Source organism: Astyanax mexicanus, chromosome 15 (assembly GCF_023375975.1).
Source record: "Astyanax mexicanus isolate ESR-SI-001 chromosome 15, AstMex3_surface, whole genome shotgun sequence".
Taxonomy (NCBI): Eukaryota; Metazoa; Chordata; class Actinopteri; order Characiformes; family Acestrorhamphidae; genus Astyanax; species Astyanax mexicanus.
The window spans coordinates 36,948,379-36,966,403 of NC_064422.1; the positions used below are offsets into that span (position 1 = coordinate 36,948,379).

The 18,025-nt window shown below is 38.8% G+C and overlaps 1 protein-coding gene across 1 annotated transcript in view; it reads right to left on the reverse strand.

Annotated features, from left to right (window-relative positions):
• Positions 1–18,025, reverse strand: part of LOC103025909 (cadherin-12) — a 292,081-nt gene that overhangs the window by 74,467 nt on the left and 199,589 nt on the right. The window lies entirely within an intron of this gene.

Sequence of the window (18,025 nt, forward strand, 5' to 3'; positions counted from 1 at the left end):
AAATGTCAGGCATATGTCCAGGTCTAAGGAGGATAAATATAAATTAACTGCGATCAATCACATTTTTTAAAAGCTGAGTCCAATTTCACTACTAACCACAACCCGGCATGATTACTGCCAGATCTGTAGAATCAATAAATCACTTAAATAAGTCAGAGGATTCTGGAGGATAAACCCATTTTTTACTGTTTACTACGTAATGCCATGTGTGTCCCTTTATTGTTTTCATGTATTTAATATTATCCAACAATGTAGAAAATAATTTTTAAAAAATAAATTAAGACAAAAAAAAACATTAAATGAGAAGGTGTGTCCAATGTGAGGCTTGTTAGACAGGTGGTTTAATATACAACTCTAATATACAACAATGTAATATGCATTGTTCTTTTATTCTATAAACTACAGACAACATTTCTCCCAAATTCCAAATAAACATATTGTCATTTAGAAAATTTATTTGCAGAAAAAGAGAAATTAATGAAAAAACAAAAATATATATGCAGAACTTTCAGACCTCAAATGATGCAAAGAAAACAAGTTCATATTCATAAAGTTTTAAGAGTTCAGAAATCAATATTTGGTGGAATAACCCTGGTTTTTAATCATAGTGTTCATGCATCTTGGCATGTTCTCCTCCACCAGTCTTACACACTGCTTTTGGATAACTTTCCTGGTGCAAAGATTCTAGCAGTTCAGTTTGGTTTGATGGCTTGTGATCATCCATCTTCCTCTTGATTATATTTTATAGTTTTTCAATTTGGTAAAAATCAAATAAACTCATCATTTGGGATCTTAAGTGATCTCTTATTTTTTTCCTAGAACTGTATGTGTTTTTGACTGGTGCTTTATTTCTATCAGTTATCATTAGTATCATAATGTAACGTAAAAGCACACACACATACACACACACACACACACACACACATTCCTACACATACAGTACACTTATATAATCCACCTTTCTCTGTAATAGAGTGGAGGAAGGACATGAGGTCTGGACTCCACAGCGTGTGCTGCCTTCTGAAGAGTTCTGTGTCTGGACCTCCTATACAGCAGAATATATCACCCTGTCCTATTGATTCCACAATCAAACCTACAGGAGGCACACACACACACGCACACACACACACACACTAACACACACACCCATGCACACAAAACACTTCCAGCGCAAAAGCTTTTCAGCTTGCAAATATGTCAACATCCCTAATTTGCATCCTAATCCAGACCTGGCGTCGGTCCTTTAAACTAACAAAGTGCCGGGCCCTTTTTACCGACTAAAAAAGCATCCCCAGGAAGAATAGTTCAGTGAGAAATCAATTGAATATGATTTATCACTTAACCCAGATGCGGTCAATCAACCAGGACATGTTTGGTATCTGAATTTCTTGCTATTTTTACTTTAAAGTGAAAGATGCATCCCCCTCTCTCTCTCTTTCTCTCTCTCTCTCTCTCCTTCTCTCTCTCTCTCTCTCTCTCTCTCTCTCTCTCTCTCTTTCTTTCTCTCTCTCACACACAGAACACACGTAAACACAATATGCCGTTTTTAAATGAATATTTTGGGGGTTTTTTTTATTAAGTAAGTTTTATTAAGTTGTATTAAGTTGTCTCATGTAATGGGACACACACCTTCCGAAAAGTTCAAGTGTTGTCTAGTCAGTCCACAGAGTATTTTCCCAAAAGTCTTAGGGATTATCAAGATGTTTTCTGGCAAAATTAAGATGAGCCTTAATGTTCTTTTTTTTGCTCAGCAGTGGGTTTCACCTTGGCACATGTAGTCCATTTTTGCCCAGTCTCTTTCTTTGGATGTTGTTGTGGGGTAATTTGTGACCTTTTGGGTGAGCCGCCCCTGCGCTCTTGGGGGTAATTTTGGCTGGCCAGGCACTCCTGGGAAGGTTCACCACTGTTCTTGTTACGCAGCCTGGTTCTCCTTCCACACTACCGGACTCCAGAATTCCCCTGATTATGACATCAATAATAACCCTTCACCTTCACCCAATCACGTTATGCTCCGACGCTCTGATTCACCTGTGTACTAAATTACTTCCGGTTCATTCTTATCTAGATCCTGTATTTAAGGCATCCGTTTGTAAACAAACACCGCGAGGTATTGCCGACTTATGTTGCGTACTAAGCGTTTTCCTGATTACTGTTTTTGCCTTCTCGTTACGACCCTGTTTTCGGATTATCGGTTTATGTCTTTTGTTTTGCCCTTATTGGATTTGTTGTATGGTTGGACTGTTTCTCGGTTTCGAACTCGGACTGTATTTTTGACTACGTCTCTGGTTATCGGTGAGATCATTGTTTACTTGGTTATTCTGTTAGCAGAACATGTTAGCCTTCCTGCTAATAAACCTGTCTGTATTTATAACTCGGCTCGCGTCACTCCTCTCTACCTGGCGTCACAGTTCTACATTTTCACATGTGATTCGCCATAGTCCTAAAACTGTAGAAATGGCCTTAAAACTTTTTTTCCAGACTGATGGATTTTTTAAAAAATGTTTTGGTTCAATAACTGAAATTATTATAATTAGTTATCTAATTATTTAAGTTGTCGTGTAAACAGCAAACTCCGATTTTTTCTTTGAATTAAGACCTAGAAATCCAGGATTTGCTTTTGATTGCTAAAGAGAGCAGGATTTTAGCTCAGTATTTAGATTTTTCACATATGTGTACACTTTGATTTCTTTTGGTTTTCATCAGTTTGCACCTAAACTCAAACAACTAGATAAGACAGAAAGAAAGCTTGTAAAGTTTTTATAGCTTAAACAAGTTGTAAGAAAAGCAGTACTGCATACTATTAGAAACCATAAAGAAATGAATATCAATGTTTGCCAATAAAGTGAGCTGATGTTCACAAAATGACACATCAAAAAGTTTTTGTCACACCTCATTCTGCAACATTATTGACTAGAATAATAAGTAGAAATTATTATGATTATTGCTGGACTCTTGTAAAACCTGGAGTTTTCCCATTGTCTGATTACCCATCCGCAGTCTCATTTTAGTGCTTTCAGAAATCTTATGAAAAGCAGTTTGAACTTATTGTTCAAGTGATAATGTAAACAGCATACTCCAATTTCTTAGAATGGATTAAGACATAAAGAAATCTAATTAAGAAATCTGAGTAATCAGATAGCTCAGTAATCAGATTTCTCATCACATCACCTTCCCCTAATTTCTTTCTGTTGAATTGGTCTGCACACGCGCATAATCATAACAAGTTAAGATAGATGACATAAAGATGATAAAAAGCTTCAATTTGTGCAAAAATGTAAGAGAAATATGTAAAAAAAAGGCAGTGTTGTTTTTTATAATACATGAAAAAAGTGTTTTGTGGGATTACTGGCTGTCTGCAAAGTAGAAATCTTGATTTTTGATGGACGACCAAACTTTTAATCTGATTGCCCTAGTGCAAGAAAACACGTTGAAAAGATTACTGTCAAAATCAGATGTTCTGCATATTATTAAATTAACTCAATGTTTGCTGTTTAATTTATATACATTCATCTTTAACCCTTTAATATCCTCATCCAAGGAAAAGCAATATATATATATATATATATATATATATATATATATATATATATATATATATATATATATATATATATATATATATATATGTATATATATATATATATATGTATATATATATATATATATATATATATATATATATATATATATATATATATATATATATTTGTATTTTCGTTTGTTTATTAGAGCATAAATAACCAGAATTAGTGTCTCTTTGTTTCGAAGACCACCTCTAAATCTACACCTCTATTAAATATTTGAACAAAAAAAAGCATGATACAATCATAACACTAACAATACATACAAAGTTTCATCAAAATGAGCATAGGGATTTTTGGAGAAGGTGGTCACATTTCTGGAAACCTGCTTTGTGACAACATTAATTGTAAAAAGTGCTATACAAATAAATTTGATTTGATTTGATAAAAAGGCATATTATTGAAATGCATATTATTGATTTTTAAGCCTAAAACACGTGCTGATTGGTTGAGATGGCACATTTCAGGTTGTGTTCAGTTCAACACCTTCTTTAATAAGATATAAGGACTCAAATGTGCTCTGCTAAACAGTTAAGCAGAGTTAAAGGGTTAAGGATGATTTAACCATGATGTATTAGCCTGGGAAGAACTGTTAATTGAATTCACAATATATACCTATTAGGGTCTGATTAATACATAGGTTGGCTGGTGAAAATATCACTGATAATTGGAGACTTTTACGGTCAGTGCCTCTCGAGCTCCTGGTGATCGAGCGAAACCTCAGATGATTATACCCCTGGGGGAAACAGTAAAAGTCAAGCTCACTATATGACAGCAATTAGAGATAATTAGCAAAAAGCAAACTGACAAAGATCATCCATGGGTAGCTTCAGCCCTACTTCTACATTTACAACATTCAGCACTGTGAGTTTTCAATGTTTTACAATTGATAATATAGGACAATAAAGCACAGATTTAATAAACACATGCCATTAAAATAAAATATAGACATATATGTGGAGATATTGCTTGTCACCTGAAATTGTATTATTTTAAAATTGCCACAATAATCCACCACAAGCAATTAGAAGTTTAGAATTCATCTTTTGTTTAGTATGATATTAAGGTAATAAAATAATCTAAAATAATAAAAAAAAAAATCAAAGAAAGCCTGGATTCAAGATCTTTTATTTTCTGATATGTGTTGCATGTGAAAGAAACTTCGAGGTTCAAGGTTAGTGAGCTGCACTCACACTCTGAATACAGCCAAGAAATGCAGGCGACAGCCGAAACAAGGATTTCAAGGACAATATCACGTTTTTTCCTTCCAATACCAATGCCAGATTTTCAAGTATCCGCTTATAATGAGTACTGAGACCAATACAGATTCTATAATTACTATTAAACACTGACTATTGACTATTTATAGGTATGTATATGAGAAAAATGTACATTGTTGTTTTTTTTTTTACTGTATGAACTACTGACAACATTTATCCCAAATTCCAAATAAAATGAAGAAAATGAGACATAGTCAAAATAATGAAAAAGATGCAGTGCCTTCAGACCTCAAATAATGCAAAGAAGACAAGTTCATATACATTTGGAAACAACAACACTAAACATCTCAAGAGGGTGAAATAACCCTGATTTCATGTATTTCCGCATGCTCTCCACAGTTCAGCTGGCCTATTTGATCTATCTATCTATCTATCTATCTATCTATCTATCTATCTATCTATCTATCTATCTATCTATCTATCTATCTATCTATCTATCTATCTATCTATCTATCTATCTATCTGTCTATCTATCTATCTATCTATCTATCTATCTATCTATCTATCTATCTATCTATCTATCTATCTATCTATCTATCTATCTATCTAAAACACCACTACAAAAAAATATCAGGGCTTTACCAGTGCTTTGTTTTAGCATTTTAAATTTTATTTATGTGAAGAACCTTAAAAAAGCATGCACATTCTGTGCCACAATGCCATTAGGTAATTCTACAGATGTCCACTTTTTGGCAAAATGTCTTAATTTTCGTTTCTTAGATTTAAACTACATTATTAAATAACAACTTATTTTCTTTTTGCATACACATAAATGGTAGCTGTCTATTTTTATTCTTTCTTTTTGTGCATTTATTTTAATATTGTTGCTACCAGTGACAGTAACCCCAGTGACCTTTTTTTTTCTTTTTTTTTTTAAATACATTTTACAAAATCTGCAACTGGCCATTAAACCACATGTTTCAATCATTATATATTGGCTCAAATATGTTATTTAATCCATTTCAATATTGTTTCAACATTCAAGTGTTGAAGGCCGGTTTTGTGCCAGCTGGGGTTGTAGGATAAAGATTACTGTGTGAAAGTCCCTGAGGACATTCTCATGAGCGTTTGCACTGACAGTGGCGACAGTATTATGCTTAGCTCTATTCACTCTCATATTTCATATTTCATGCAGCGACTGCATTTCCATCCATCCATCCTCAATAGAATTTGAGAATGTATAGGATCCTGTTGAGGGACCATTTAAAGCCTGGAGGCCACATGTCCCTGAACTGTGTGAAACATAGAAAGCCCAGCCCTGCCACTCTTTTACTGAGTGAAAGGTAGAAGCCGGTATAGACAGCAAAACTCGAATTTACACAAATTCGGCCTTTTGATCTCAGAGATGGAATCGATAATCTATACTTCTGAGGTGGCTGAAAAGTTTTTCTGTCTATTTTCTTTATAATAATCTTACATCACTGTAGTAAAGCTGAGAATAAGGAAAGTTACCCACCACTACCAATGTGACTCAACATTGGATCTCAGAAAGACAACAGTAAAACAAGTACAACATGAACATACCCCCAGGTATGGGGTATGGTGAAGAAGTGGTGGCAAATTAAAAAGCAATTACTGCAAATGGAAGTAAAACTACTTTTTCATCCCTCCATCCAACCATTTTTTTAATTGTATGGTGATGTAAAATGCTAACTGTAGGATAAAGAGGTGGAATTAATAATCTAAACTTCTGAGGTGTCTGAAAAGTTTCTGATGTTATTTTTTTCCGTTATTTTCTTTCATAAATTGTGGTTGGTACTCAAAAAAGAATAAGGCTCCGTCCACACAAAGCCAGACATTTGTTTTTCTCTCCATTTTGGCCTTCCGTCACTGAAAATGGAGGTTTTCGAAAACACCTTCCAAGGTGGAGAATTGTGTTTCCAAGGTGGATTATTGTGTTTATCAATAATTATAGGTTCAATATAGACACCCAATATGCCATTTTAAAGCTTAGAATCTCTGTTTTTCAGATATCTAGCCGATTTAGCTGTTTATTCTTTCATAAAATCAACAATTAGAGCAAAATATGCCTTGTTTGTTAGAATTATGATTATAATTTCCATATTTGCGTTTTTCGTACGTCCATATTTGATCCGATGTGAACATGTTATACATCATTCGAACTGTCTGGCTCTCTGGATTATGGAACAGTAAACCTTTTTAGAATGTCAGTTCCTGAATTAGGGCCGAAAGAGTGCTTATACTTTTTAGCGCAGCTTTAAAAACAGGCTCTCTGATCAGCCGGGGTTATTCCAGGACACCTGCTCAATTCAGTAAAGGCTTGTAAGTAATATTAATTCATAAAATTGCCTCTGAATTATTTAATATTAGATTAAAAAGCCTTAAGATTTGAGTATGTAATTTCAGGCGGAAATTGGTAAAATTAGGCTTGGATCTTAAGAGGTTAACAGCACCCTGGATATACTGACCATTATACAGACCAGCTACACCAGCAAAGTCACAATACATAATTTACTGTTACTGGATCTCCTCATCCAGCCTATTTACTCATCACCAGCCTCTCTGGATTTTACAGCGGGTCAGTGATGTGGGTTAACGTTATAGTGATTTGTTTATAGATTCTGATTAAGTTTATTATGCAGTGAAAAAATAAGATGTTAGGTGTTTCTGGCTCGTTGTTTTAGTACATTTAGCTACAATGCACCAGTGAGCTGGAATTCACTACAGGAAACTCTAAAGCTCAGCTCACTCGTGTCACTAAATCATTTTAAACATTTAATATCTAAAGACCTTCAGACAGCCTGTACCTGTTTTACTTAGTCTTATTTATTCTTAATTGTTTTTTTTATTTTAGTTTTTTAGTTCTTTTAGTTTTTATTTCCTTTTTTTAATTTGTTTCCTAAAATTTAGTTTTAGCTAATTTTAAGTCATTTTTGTATTAATCTTATTTTCTTTTTATCTTAAATTTTTTTATCACTTAAACCATACGTTATTATAATCATTAATTTTATTTTTTTTTTCTATTTTATTCTAATTCTATTTTTATTTTTTGTATCTATTTTTATATTTTATTTACTGTTATTTTAAAATAATAAAATGTAACTATTATTTTCTCTGTCATGTCAATCCCTGTTTTTGTAAATGCTCGGCTACATTGAAAATGAGGGTTGCCCTCAATGTACATCTGAGTCGAAATAAAGGTTGATTGATTGATTTATAAACTACATTAAGATTTGTCCTTATAACAGGCTTCAGTGTAAAGAAAACCCACACTAAGCATTTTTAAGTGTTTTAAACTCCGTGGTTCTTCAGTTATTTCAGATATTTCTGAAAACGCTGCTCATGTGGACAAAATCCTCAGTTTTTTTAAAAAATAACCGGATTTGTGTGGACGGGGCCTAAAAGAGAAAAAGACAGGAATAAATAAAAAGGAGAGCACAAAGAACCTTTTTTTTTTGTGGGGGTCTAAGCCTTTAGTTTATGTGCCTCAAAGGGAGACGAAACTTATATTTCATTTACTCTCCAAAGTACAGGATGACAACAACCTGTCATCTATCTTGCTTTCATCAGTAAAAAAACGCGACGTTTTTATGAAGAAGACAAATCACGAGATGTGATCTAGAGCAAATGGAGGTAAGCAGAGGCAGAGAGGCAGCGTGGAGATTTGACACTAATCTTTATGCCTTGTGCATTTGGATGCTGTTTCTTTTTTTTCCAGTCAGGGCAACTGCTGTTTTATTTACTTGCTCTATTTTTGCTTTTCCCCCTTGTGATTCTTTACGGCGATGTGTTGACAAACGGAATTCCAAATCACTACCAAAGCATTTTATGACTTCAAAGATTTAATAACAGTGGGGTACGCTCACATTATGCCACCGAGAATGGAAGCGTGTGTATTATACATATAAATATATAAATATATAAATATAGATATATGGGCTTGTGTGTACCGGGAAGCAACATGCTATTCTTGGTATTGTTGCTTTTTTTTTTTTTTTTTTTTTACTTCCTACAGATGTGTGCGCCTCCAGGAAAATATGAAAATATGAGAGAAAACTGAGATATTCACAGAGATGCCTTCAATTATCTTGTTATGTAGGGTGCGCTGGAGGTTCTGAATCATTAACCAATTGCTTATTGTCACTCATGTCTGTATTTTTGGCCCACAAAGCGAAGAAAAAAACTAATAAATAAACTAACAAACAAACAAAGAAAACAACAAATAAAAAAGAAAAGAAAGAAAAGAAAGAAATAGTCCAACAGGAAGAATACTGTGGTCTGCATCTGTTGTTGTGTTAAATTGTAAAGAAAATCAAGAGATCAGAAAAAGAAAAAAATATGTTTAATTGCTAATTGTACATTTTCGTTCCTTAGAAATCAAAAGAAAAATGTGTTCACAATGTTTTTTTTTTGCTCAGTGTTTCAGACTTTTTTTTGATCAGCGCGCCAATTTTGCTTCCAGAAAAGCAGATTATAAATGACAAGGACTGATTAGATGTGTTTATCTTCTTGTAAATGCCTGTTTGACAAGAATGCTACACTGTAATACTGTAGTGCAGTAATTCCCTTTAATTTTTTTTGTTTTTTTACTTTGAGCCAGTATGTTCTTTTGTAAAACTAAGGCTAAAACTAGTTTCTACGTTCTGTCATTTCGTGCCTGGTCTCTAGGTCATTGACTTTGAGAATTTGTTCCCTCCTTTTCTATAGAGATAAATAAATAATGTGTCTCAGACTGCCTTCCTTGAGTTTATAACCCAGTCTAAAGCACCCGAAGCAAAGTAGATTTTTCCACTGGATACCCAGTTTATCCAGTCAGTATAATGTTTAAACAGTAAAAGAGCACTTTATTTATATTGCTACAAAACAATTTACATTTACATCAAATATACTAAACTGGAGCTCAGCTCTCTTTGATCTGAACCAAAGCTTTTCAGATCAATGGATCGCCTCCACTCTCAATGTGTATCAAATGAATGATGTTAAAAGCATTTACTCTGCTTTTATCAAAAGACATGTTAAATTTGTCAATTCTATGAGTATCATTGGGTAAATCAAATATGCTGCTATAGTTGGTAACTTGTGGAATATAAAGTAGATCATGGTTTTGGGTACTCATGAATGTTCTTTCAGGGTATTCCTATTAATATTCTGTTTAAGAATGTTTTAGCAATCGATATATAGTCTAAGTCAAGACCAAGACCGGGATATATTGAGTCTGAATCAAGACCAGAACTTTTAATAGTCAAGTCTATAATCAAGAAGAAGACCAGAGGCCCTATCTTATACCCTGTGCAAGGCATGTAGCAATGCTCATTGCTATCTTAACCCCCAACAGACAACAGTCTATTTTCATGCCTTGTTACTGTGCTGTTTAAACAGCAAAGACACTTATGAATATAACTACACTGATGTGAAGTGTGTTTAGATAAATTTCTGGCATATTGGCGTATTGCTATTTTGGCAACAGAAGACACAGGTGCACCATAGACTGATTTGAACCCTGACAGCAGTCAACAATCGGCTGGTTATTCCTATCTTGGCAATCTAAACAAAATACTAAATAAAATTCTGAATGTATAGTCTTTAAATATATTCACACCTAGGATATATTTTCAAGAATGGTTAGACTTGAGTGTAAATGAGTTGAAAGCATAAGAGTATTGATGATAGTTCATTACATGGATTATTACTTTGACAAAATATTTTTTTTTTATAATCACACCTCTAGGATACATGTAGATTATTAAAAACCTGACACTCAGAGCAGACTATGCCTTTCAGTATATTAATCAGGACACACAATGTAAACTATATACAAAAATGTAAACTTTTTAGTCTAAATAACTAAAAATGTTTAGTGCAAAATAAATACTTATTAAAAAGTACTATATAAGTAGTGCGCACACCATACCTAGCTTTAGTTTGAGTAAAGCAGGTATTTTCACACTTTTTCTGTGGACACTTTTGAGTTTGGTTTGAAACATCATATAAATATGTTTGAAGCACTAAAGGTAAATAATATTGGTTGGGGAAGGAGATTTATCACTTTTTTAGGTGTTTTTCTCAAAGGTTTCTAGTAGATGTTTTACTGCACTGGGATGTCATCGCTTTATTTTTAGAAAGAGTAAGTTCCGCCCTTTCTAACCATATATGGATTATGTTTATGGCTGAAGGGATTCCTGAGTAATTAAGCTGATTAAGCTAAGCAATTATGGATGGAATCCGTCTGTAGGGTTCTAAGGGTTAATTTTAGTAAGCATTTGTGGTAAATTTATTTATTAGACACAAATGGGTTAAAACTCCCACCTAAAGTCAATATGTTGTGGATGTGGCAGCTTCTGTTCTCTTTCTGACTCACTCTTGCGTTGTGTTTCTGCCTGTTGAGATCCAGCGCTCATCACAAGTACAGAGAAACAACAGCGTGTGCTCTAGGCACGCATGCTGGGAGCATTAAGAGCAAAGCACAGGAAAACATATGGCAACCGAGAGCAGTTTCCAGCCCAGCGTGTCTCTTTAGTCATGCTTACAGAGACGAACATGTCATCTGGCTTCTCCAAGAACTGTAAATAAGAATATGATATGCCTGCAAACAGCCTGTAATCCTGCAGATTGCCTGCTTAAAGCATATACGCCCTGCATTCGGTATTAAAGGATCTGCATACATTACTGAAAGTTCACTGACAATTAATTGCAAACATTAAATATTTGTTACATTCGCTGTCAGATAGCTCTGTGTACACTGTAATGAGCTGCAGGCACACTGACCAAATGGTAAATAATGAGTGGGCCTGATCAAATATAGACCTCGGAAAGGTTCAGCTTGTTATATTATGAACAGTGACAGACTAGAAAAGCAGAGCACACCTGCTGTATTCTCAAAGTTTAACACATACGTTTATATTTTATATAACCATATATTTTATATAGCATAACTTTCCAAATCTGCCTGTAACTTACAAGATATCTCTATGAAACAAATTAAACAGTATACAACATTTTTTACATTTTGAAAAGCTTTAAAACGTGATTATGTGTGTTGGTCAAATTAACTAATATTATCATGTTGAAATAACTCCAACCAGTACAAATCAATACAATGTCTTGAAATGTCTTTTTTTAATCTGAAATCTTTAAAAAAAATGTTTGTTAAGCCCAAAGCTCCTTCCTCAGTCTTCCTGGCACCATATACAGCTCTGGAAAAAAGGAGACCAATTAAAAAATATGAGTTTCGTTGACTTTAGCATTTTTTTTTTTTTTTACCAAAAACCTCTGGAATATAATCAGGAGGAAGATGGATTGTCTCAATCTATCAAACCAAACTGAACTGCTTGAATTTTTGAACCAGAAGTGGCATGAAGTTATTGTTACACCTTAGCCCATGTCTGTGTTTTGTTTCGCCCTCATTTGTTCCCTAGTGCTCCTCCCCTCTGTTTTCCTGTCATGTGTTCACAGCCACGTGTTTCTGTTGTGTATCTGTCACGTCTTAGCCCTGCCCTAACCATCAGTGTTCTCACCTGTGTCTTATCTGTAGCCCTGCCCCCTCATCAGCCCTGCCCAGGTGTTCCTCCTGTATTTAAGCCCCTCTGTTTGTACGTGCTGTGTCGAGTCTTTTGTGTTTTCTAGTCTGTAAATCTAACCGTGTTTCCTGTTTATAGTGTTTAGCCTCAGTATCCCAGCCTTGTATCTTAGTGTTTGTATCCCAGTCTTTACCTTAGTCTTAGCCTTAGTTAATGTATTCCGTTTTCGTTTCTGTGTTTGTTTTGTTTATTTAATAAATAATTATCTTTGCACTTACGTCCTCCTCCTCCATCACACCCCATCGTAACATAAGACTCGACCTAAAAAATGGACGTAGCAAAGTGGAATGCCACGAGGAAGGCGGACCTGGAGTATCTCCGGTTCCTCGCGGAGCTAATTCGGGGGGATGAACCGCTCCCGGCGCCTCTCCGCGGGGTGGAGAGTGTCGGCCCAGCTCCAGCTAAGCTAACTAGCATGTTAGCTCCACCGCACTCTCCAGCCCAGCCGACTTCCAGCTCTCCAGCGCGGCCGGCTTCCAGCTCTCCAGCGCGGCCGACTTCCAGCACTCCAGCGCGGCCGGCTTCCAGCTCTCCAGCCCGGCCGACTTTCAGCACTCCAGCTCGGCAGGCTTCCAGCTCTCTAGCCCGACCGGCTTCCAGCTCACCAGCCCGGCCGACTTTCAGCACTCCAGCTCGGCAGGCTTCCAGCTCTCTAGCCCGACCGGCTTCCAGCTCACCAGCCCGGCTGGCTTCCAGATCTTCGACTCCGGCTCCGGAAGCAAGCTCCGGTCCGGTGTTTACAACCACGCCCACTGCTGAATCCGCGGCTCCTGTCCGGATCTTGGCGGCAGCCGCACTCTCAGCTCCCGCTGAATCGGCGTCTTCGCCAGCTGTGCCAGCCTCTTCCAAGCCAGCGGTGGCAGCCGCCTCCACCGCAGCAGGACCCACCGCCTCTGTACCAGCGCTGCCCGCGGCTCCCGCCGCCTCTGTACCAGCGCTGCCCGCGGCTCCCGCCGCCTCTGTACCAGCGCTGCCCGCGGCTCCCGCCGCCTCTGTACCAGCGCTGCCCGCGGCTCCGGCCGCCTCTGACTCTGTGCCCGCGGCTCCGGCCGCCTCTGACTCTGTGCCCGCGGCTCCGGCCGCCTCTGACTCTGTGCCCGCGGCTCCGGCCGCCTCTGACTCTGTGCCCGCGGCTCTGGCCGCCTCTGACTCTGTGCCTGCTGCTACCCCAGTTCATGTGCCTGGGCTACCCGCCTCTGCTCCTGTGCCTGCTCCCAGGTCACGAGCTCCTAGGATCGCCGCACCTGCTCAAGCTGCACCCGCCGCGCCTGCTCAAGCTGCACCTGCCGCGCCTGCTCAAGCTGCACCCGCCGCGCCTGCTCAAGCTGCACCCGCCGCGCCTGCTCAAGCTGCACCCGCCGCGCCTGCTCAAGCAGCACCCACTGCTCCAGCCTCAGCTCCAGCTCAAGCACCAGCAGCTTCCGCTACTCCAGCCTCAGCGCAAGCACCAGCAGCTTCCGCTGCCCCAGCCTCAGCTCCAGCTCAAGCACCAGCAGCTACTGCTGCTCCAGCCCCAGCTCCAACTCAAGAACCAGCAGCTTCCGCTGCTCCAGCCTCAGCTCCAGCTCAAGCACCAGCAGCTTCCGCTGCTCCAGCCTCAGCTCCAGCTCCAGCACCTGCTGCCTCAGCTCCAGCTCCAGCACCTGCTGCCTCAGCTCCAGCTCCAGCACCTGCTGCCTCAGCTCCAGCTCCAGCACCTGCTGCCTCAGCTCCAGCTCCAGCACCTGCTGCCTCAGCTCCAGCTCCAGCTCCAGCACCTGCTGCCTCAGCTCCAGCTCCAGCACCTGCTGCCTCAGCTCCAGCTCCAGCACCTGCTGCCTCAGCTCCAGCTCCAGCACCTGCTGCCTCAGCTCCAGCACCTGCTGCCTCAGCTCCAGCACCTGCTGCCTCAGCTCCAGCACCTGCTGCCTCTGCTACAGAACTTGCTCCAGTGCAAGCAGTGCCTGCCACTCTTGTGGTACCCACTGACTCTGTGCCCGCGGCTCCGGCCGCCTCTAACTCTTTGCCCGCGGCTCCGGCCGCCTCTGACCCTGTGCCCGCGGCTCCGGCCGCCTCTGACCCTGTGCCCGCGGCTCCGGCCGCCTCTGACCCTGTGCCCACTCCTAGAACTTTGTACACCCCCAAGCCAACTCCAAGAACAATGTTTGGCCCTAGGCCCCGTGTCCCTAGGCCAGCTAGACCTCCTGAATTTGCCCCCAGTAATGTGCCCAGGCTAACCCCACAGACTTTTGCTGGTCCTGGGCACCCTCTTGTGTTTTTTGTGCCCCTGTCTCTCCCTGTCATGGTTCCCGTGTCTGTCCATGTTCCGGTTCTTGTCCCCAGTGGTTTTTCTGTTCCTGTCCCTGTTACTGTGTTTGTGTCTGTCCCTGTCCATGTATTTGTCCCAGTTCCCCTGCCCAGTCTTGTCCAGTCCCAGTTCCCGGCCACTGTCCAGTCTGTGTTTCAACCCTCTGTCCAGTCTAAGCCCCCTGTCCAGTCCTTGTCCCCTGTCCAGTCGTTTGTTCAGTCTGAGCCCCCTGTCCAGTCCCAGTCTCCGTCCCTGTCTAGTGTCCAGCCCCCTGTCCAGTCTCTGTCTCCTGTCCAGTCCCCTGTTCAGCCATGTGTCCTGTCCCCGTCCCAGTCTACATTCCAGTCTCCGTCCCATGTCAAGTTCCCTGCCCGGTCTACGTCTCCTGTCCAGTTTCCATTCCCTGTCCAGTCCTCTGTCCAGTCTCCGTTCGTGTCCCCTGTCCAGTCCCTGTTCCCTCTCTCTCGGCGCCTCTGGAAGTGGCGCCGTTGAGGGGGGGTTATGTTACACCTTAGCCCATGTCTGTGTTTTGTTTCGCCCTCATTTGTTCCCTAGTGCTCCTCCCCTCTGTTTTCCTGTCATGTGTTCACAGCCACGTGTTTCTGTTGTGTATCTGTCACGTCTTAGCCCTGCCCTAACCATCAGTGTTCTCACCTGTGTCTTATCTGTAGCCCTGCCCCCTCATCAGCCCTGCCCAGGTGTTCCTCCTGTATTTAAGCCCCTCTGTTTGTACGTGCTGTGTCGAGTCTTTTGTGTTTTCTAGTCTGTAAATCTAACCTTGTTTCCTGTTTATAGTGTTTAGCCTCAGTATCCCAGCCTTGTATCTTAGTGTTTGTATCCCAGTCTTTACCTTAGTCTTAGCCTTAGTTAATGTATTCCGTTTTCGTTTCTGTGTTTGTTTTGTTTATTTAATAAATAATTATCTTTGCACTTACGTCCTCCTCCTCCTTCCGTCTCCCGCGTAACAGTTATCCAAAAGCAGTGTGTAAGACTGGTGGAGGAGAACATGCCAAGATGCATGAAAACTATGATTAAAAAACAGGGTTATTCCACCAAATATTGATTTCTTCCATCTTAAAACTTAAAAAAATATAAACTTGTTTTCTTTGCATTATTTGAGGTCTGAAAGCTCTGCATCTTTTTGATGAAGAGCTTAATCATTTTCTGCAAATAAATTCTTTCAATTACAATATTTTATTTGGAATTGGGGAGAAATGTTGTCTGTAGTTCATTTTATTAAATATCTTTATTAAATATAAATGTATGCCTATAAATTGCAAAGTAAGAGAAACTGATTTAGAAACTGAGGTGATCTCTTAATTCTTTTCCAATGCTGTATTTGCATATTGGCACTAGCCATCCCTCATTTACCATCAGTGTGTTGTCTTTTCCCTGAATTGTCTTTCCCTTTACCCTCTGTAGGGTGTGGGATTTTACTGTATATATTGAGAAGCTGCCATGTTCACTTGAACACCTCATTGTTGTAGGCTGTAAGAGCAAGTTGCCATTTATTCTGTGTTGCTAAAGGTGAGTGAGATTGTGCTTTTATTTTTGGCATGTTTTACAAATATTAAAAATGTAGTTTAAACTGTTTTGTGATTAGCCTGTATTTTAGAATAGCAAATACAGTGGAAAATACAGATACCAATGTTGTATAAAGTTGTAAAACAAATTAATTAAACACATTTTTTTTAAAATAACCACTCAAGTACAACACTCAAGTCATCATTTTCATTTGACGCACATTGTCTTTATAACGTATCTGAGATAAATCAAAAGGATAATTTGACTGAGCTAAGTTCCATCATCCTGCTTCATCTGTCTTTAGTTTCTAGCTAGTTTGTAACAAACGTTTTCAACACATTAGCCTTTATCTTTCTTTAGTCCTCCAGTTGTCCGATCCCAGTGCAAACACCGGCCATGAATCGTAAATATGAAAGTAAATATGAAATATTTACAGCTCAGTATTCTGTATTTTGGGATGTGCAGCAATTCCCAGGTGTGAAACTGGGCAACCAATTACGTGACATGACTGGCAACCAATAGGAGCCAAACTGAACCAAGCTTTAAAGAAACAGCCAGCAGGTCTTATACATTCTGCGATGAGAGCTCGAAGTGTATACATACACACACACACACACACACACACACACACACACATATATATATATGTATATATATATATATATATATATATATATATATATATATATATATATATATATATACAGTATATATGCAGTACACACACATGAGGTGAACAAATAAAGACAAGCATTGGCAGACTCAAACACAACAACGTCAACACAACAATTTTCAAGTTATAATTTGATATTGTTCAGGCTACAGTAGATACACAAAGTTTGGTTCCAGATTTCTCTTCAATGCTCTGAGCCAGAGTTTAACTTTCTTTAAACTCACCACCAGCACACACTTTAAAGATAGTGATACACTACAGATAATGCTGGACTTCATAAAAGAAAAATCTGGGAATATTAAACACAGCAATGTACACGAAACATAATGCTTTTTTATTAGTTTATAATTACTTGTGTTTATTCTAATATAGGCCTAAGTGTTTATCCAGCAAACACATAATTACTGCTCAGCTAAATTACAGTTTTATCCACAAATATACAGTACATTATTTTCTCCCTCTTGGCTGTAAGGTACTGAGGAGTTTTTGGTCAGGACTGTTGTTTGCGTGAATTAATCTGACAGTGTTTGCAGTATGGACTTTGATGGCTTACACCAATCAAGTATAAAAATGGCATTCATTTTGCATTTGTTTCTTGTTTTCTACTAGTTTTGAGGTTAGCTCTTAGAGTGAATATAGTTATTCTGCAAAAAAAATAATATTTATGATATTAAATTAAATTATCTTAAATCTAGTTTTAACCATCATATATTTACTTATTTTAGGTAATTTGGTCTAATCTGAAATATCTTGATATATTGCTTATTTAAAATTCCATATATATGTATATATATATTTTTTTACTTTTTCCTCATTTTTTGCTTGGCCAATTGTCCCACCCATTTAGCTGCTTATTCCCAATCATTGGTGATGCCACAACACAAGTAGTGTGAAGGCTAGCACATGCCTCCTCCGACACATGTGAAGTCAGACTCCTCCTCATTGCAGAGCGTTCAGAGGAAAGCGCAGCTACTCGGTTCCTATATCAGCTCACAGACACCTCATGCTGATCGACATCACCCTAGGAGTGATGAGGGGAAAGAGCACCATCTACCCACCCAGAGAGAGCAAGGCCAATTGTGCTCTCACAGGGTTCCGGCAGCTGATGGCAAGCTGCATAACCAGGATTCAAATCAGCACTT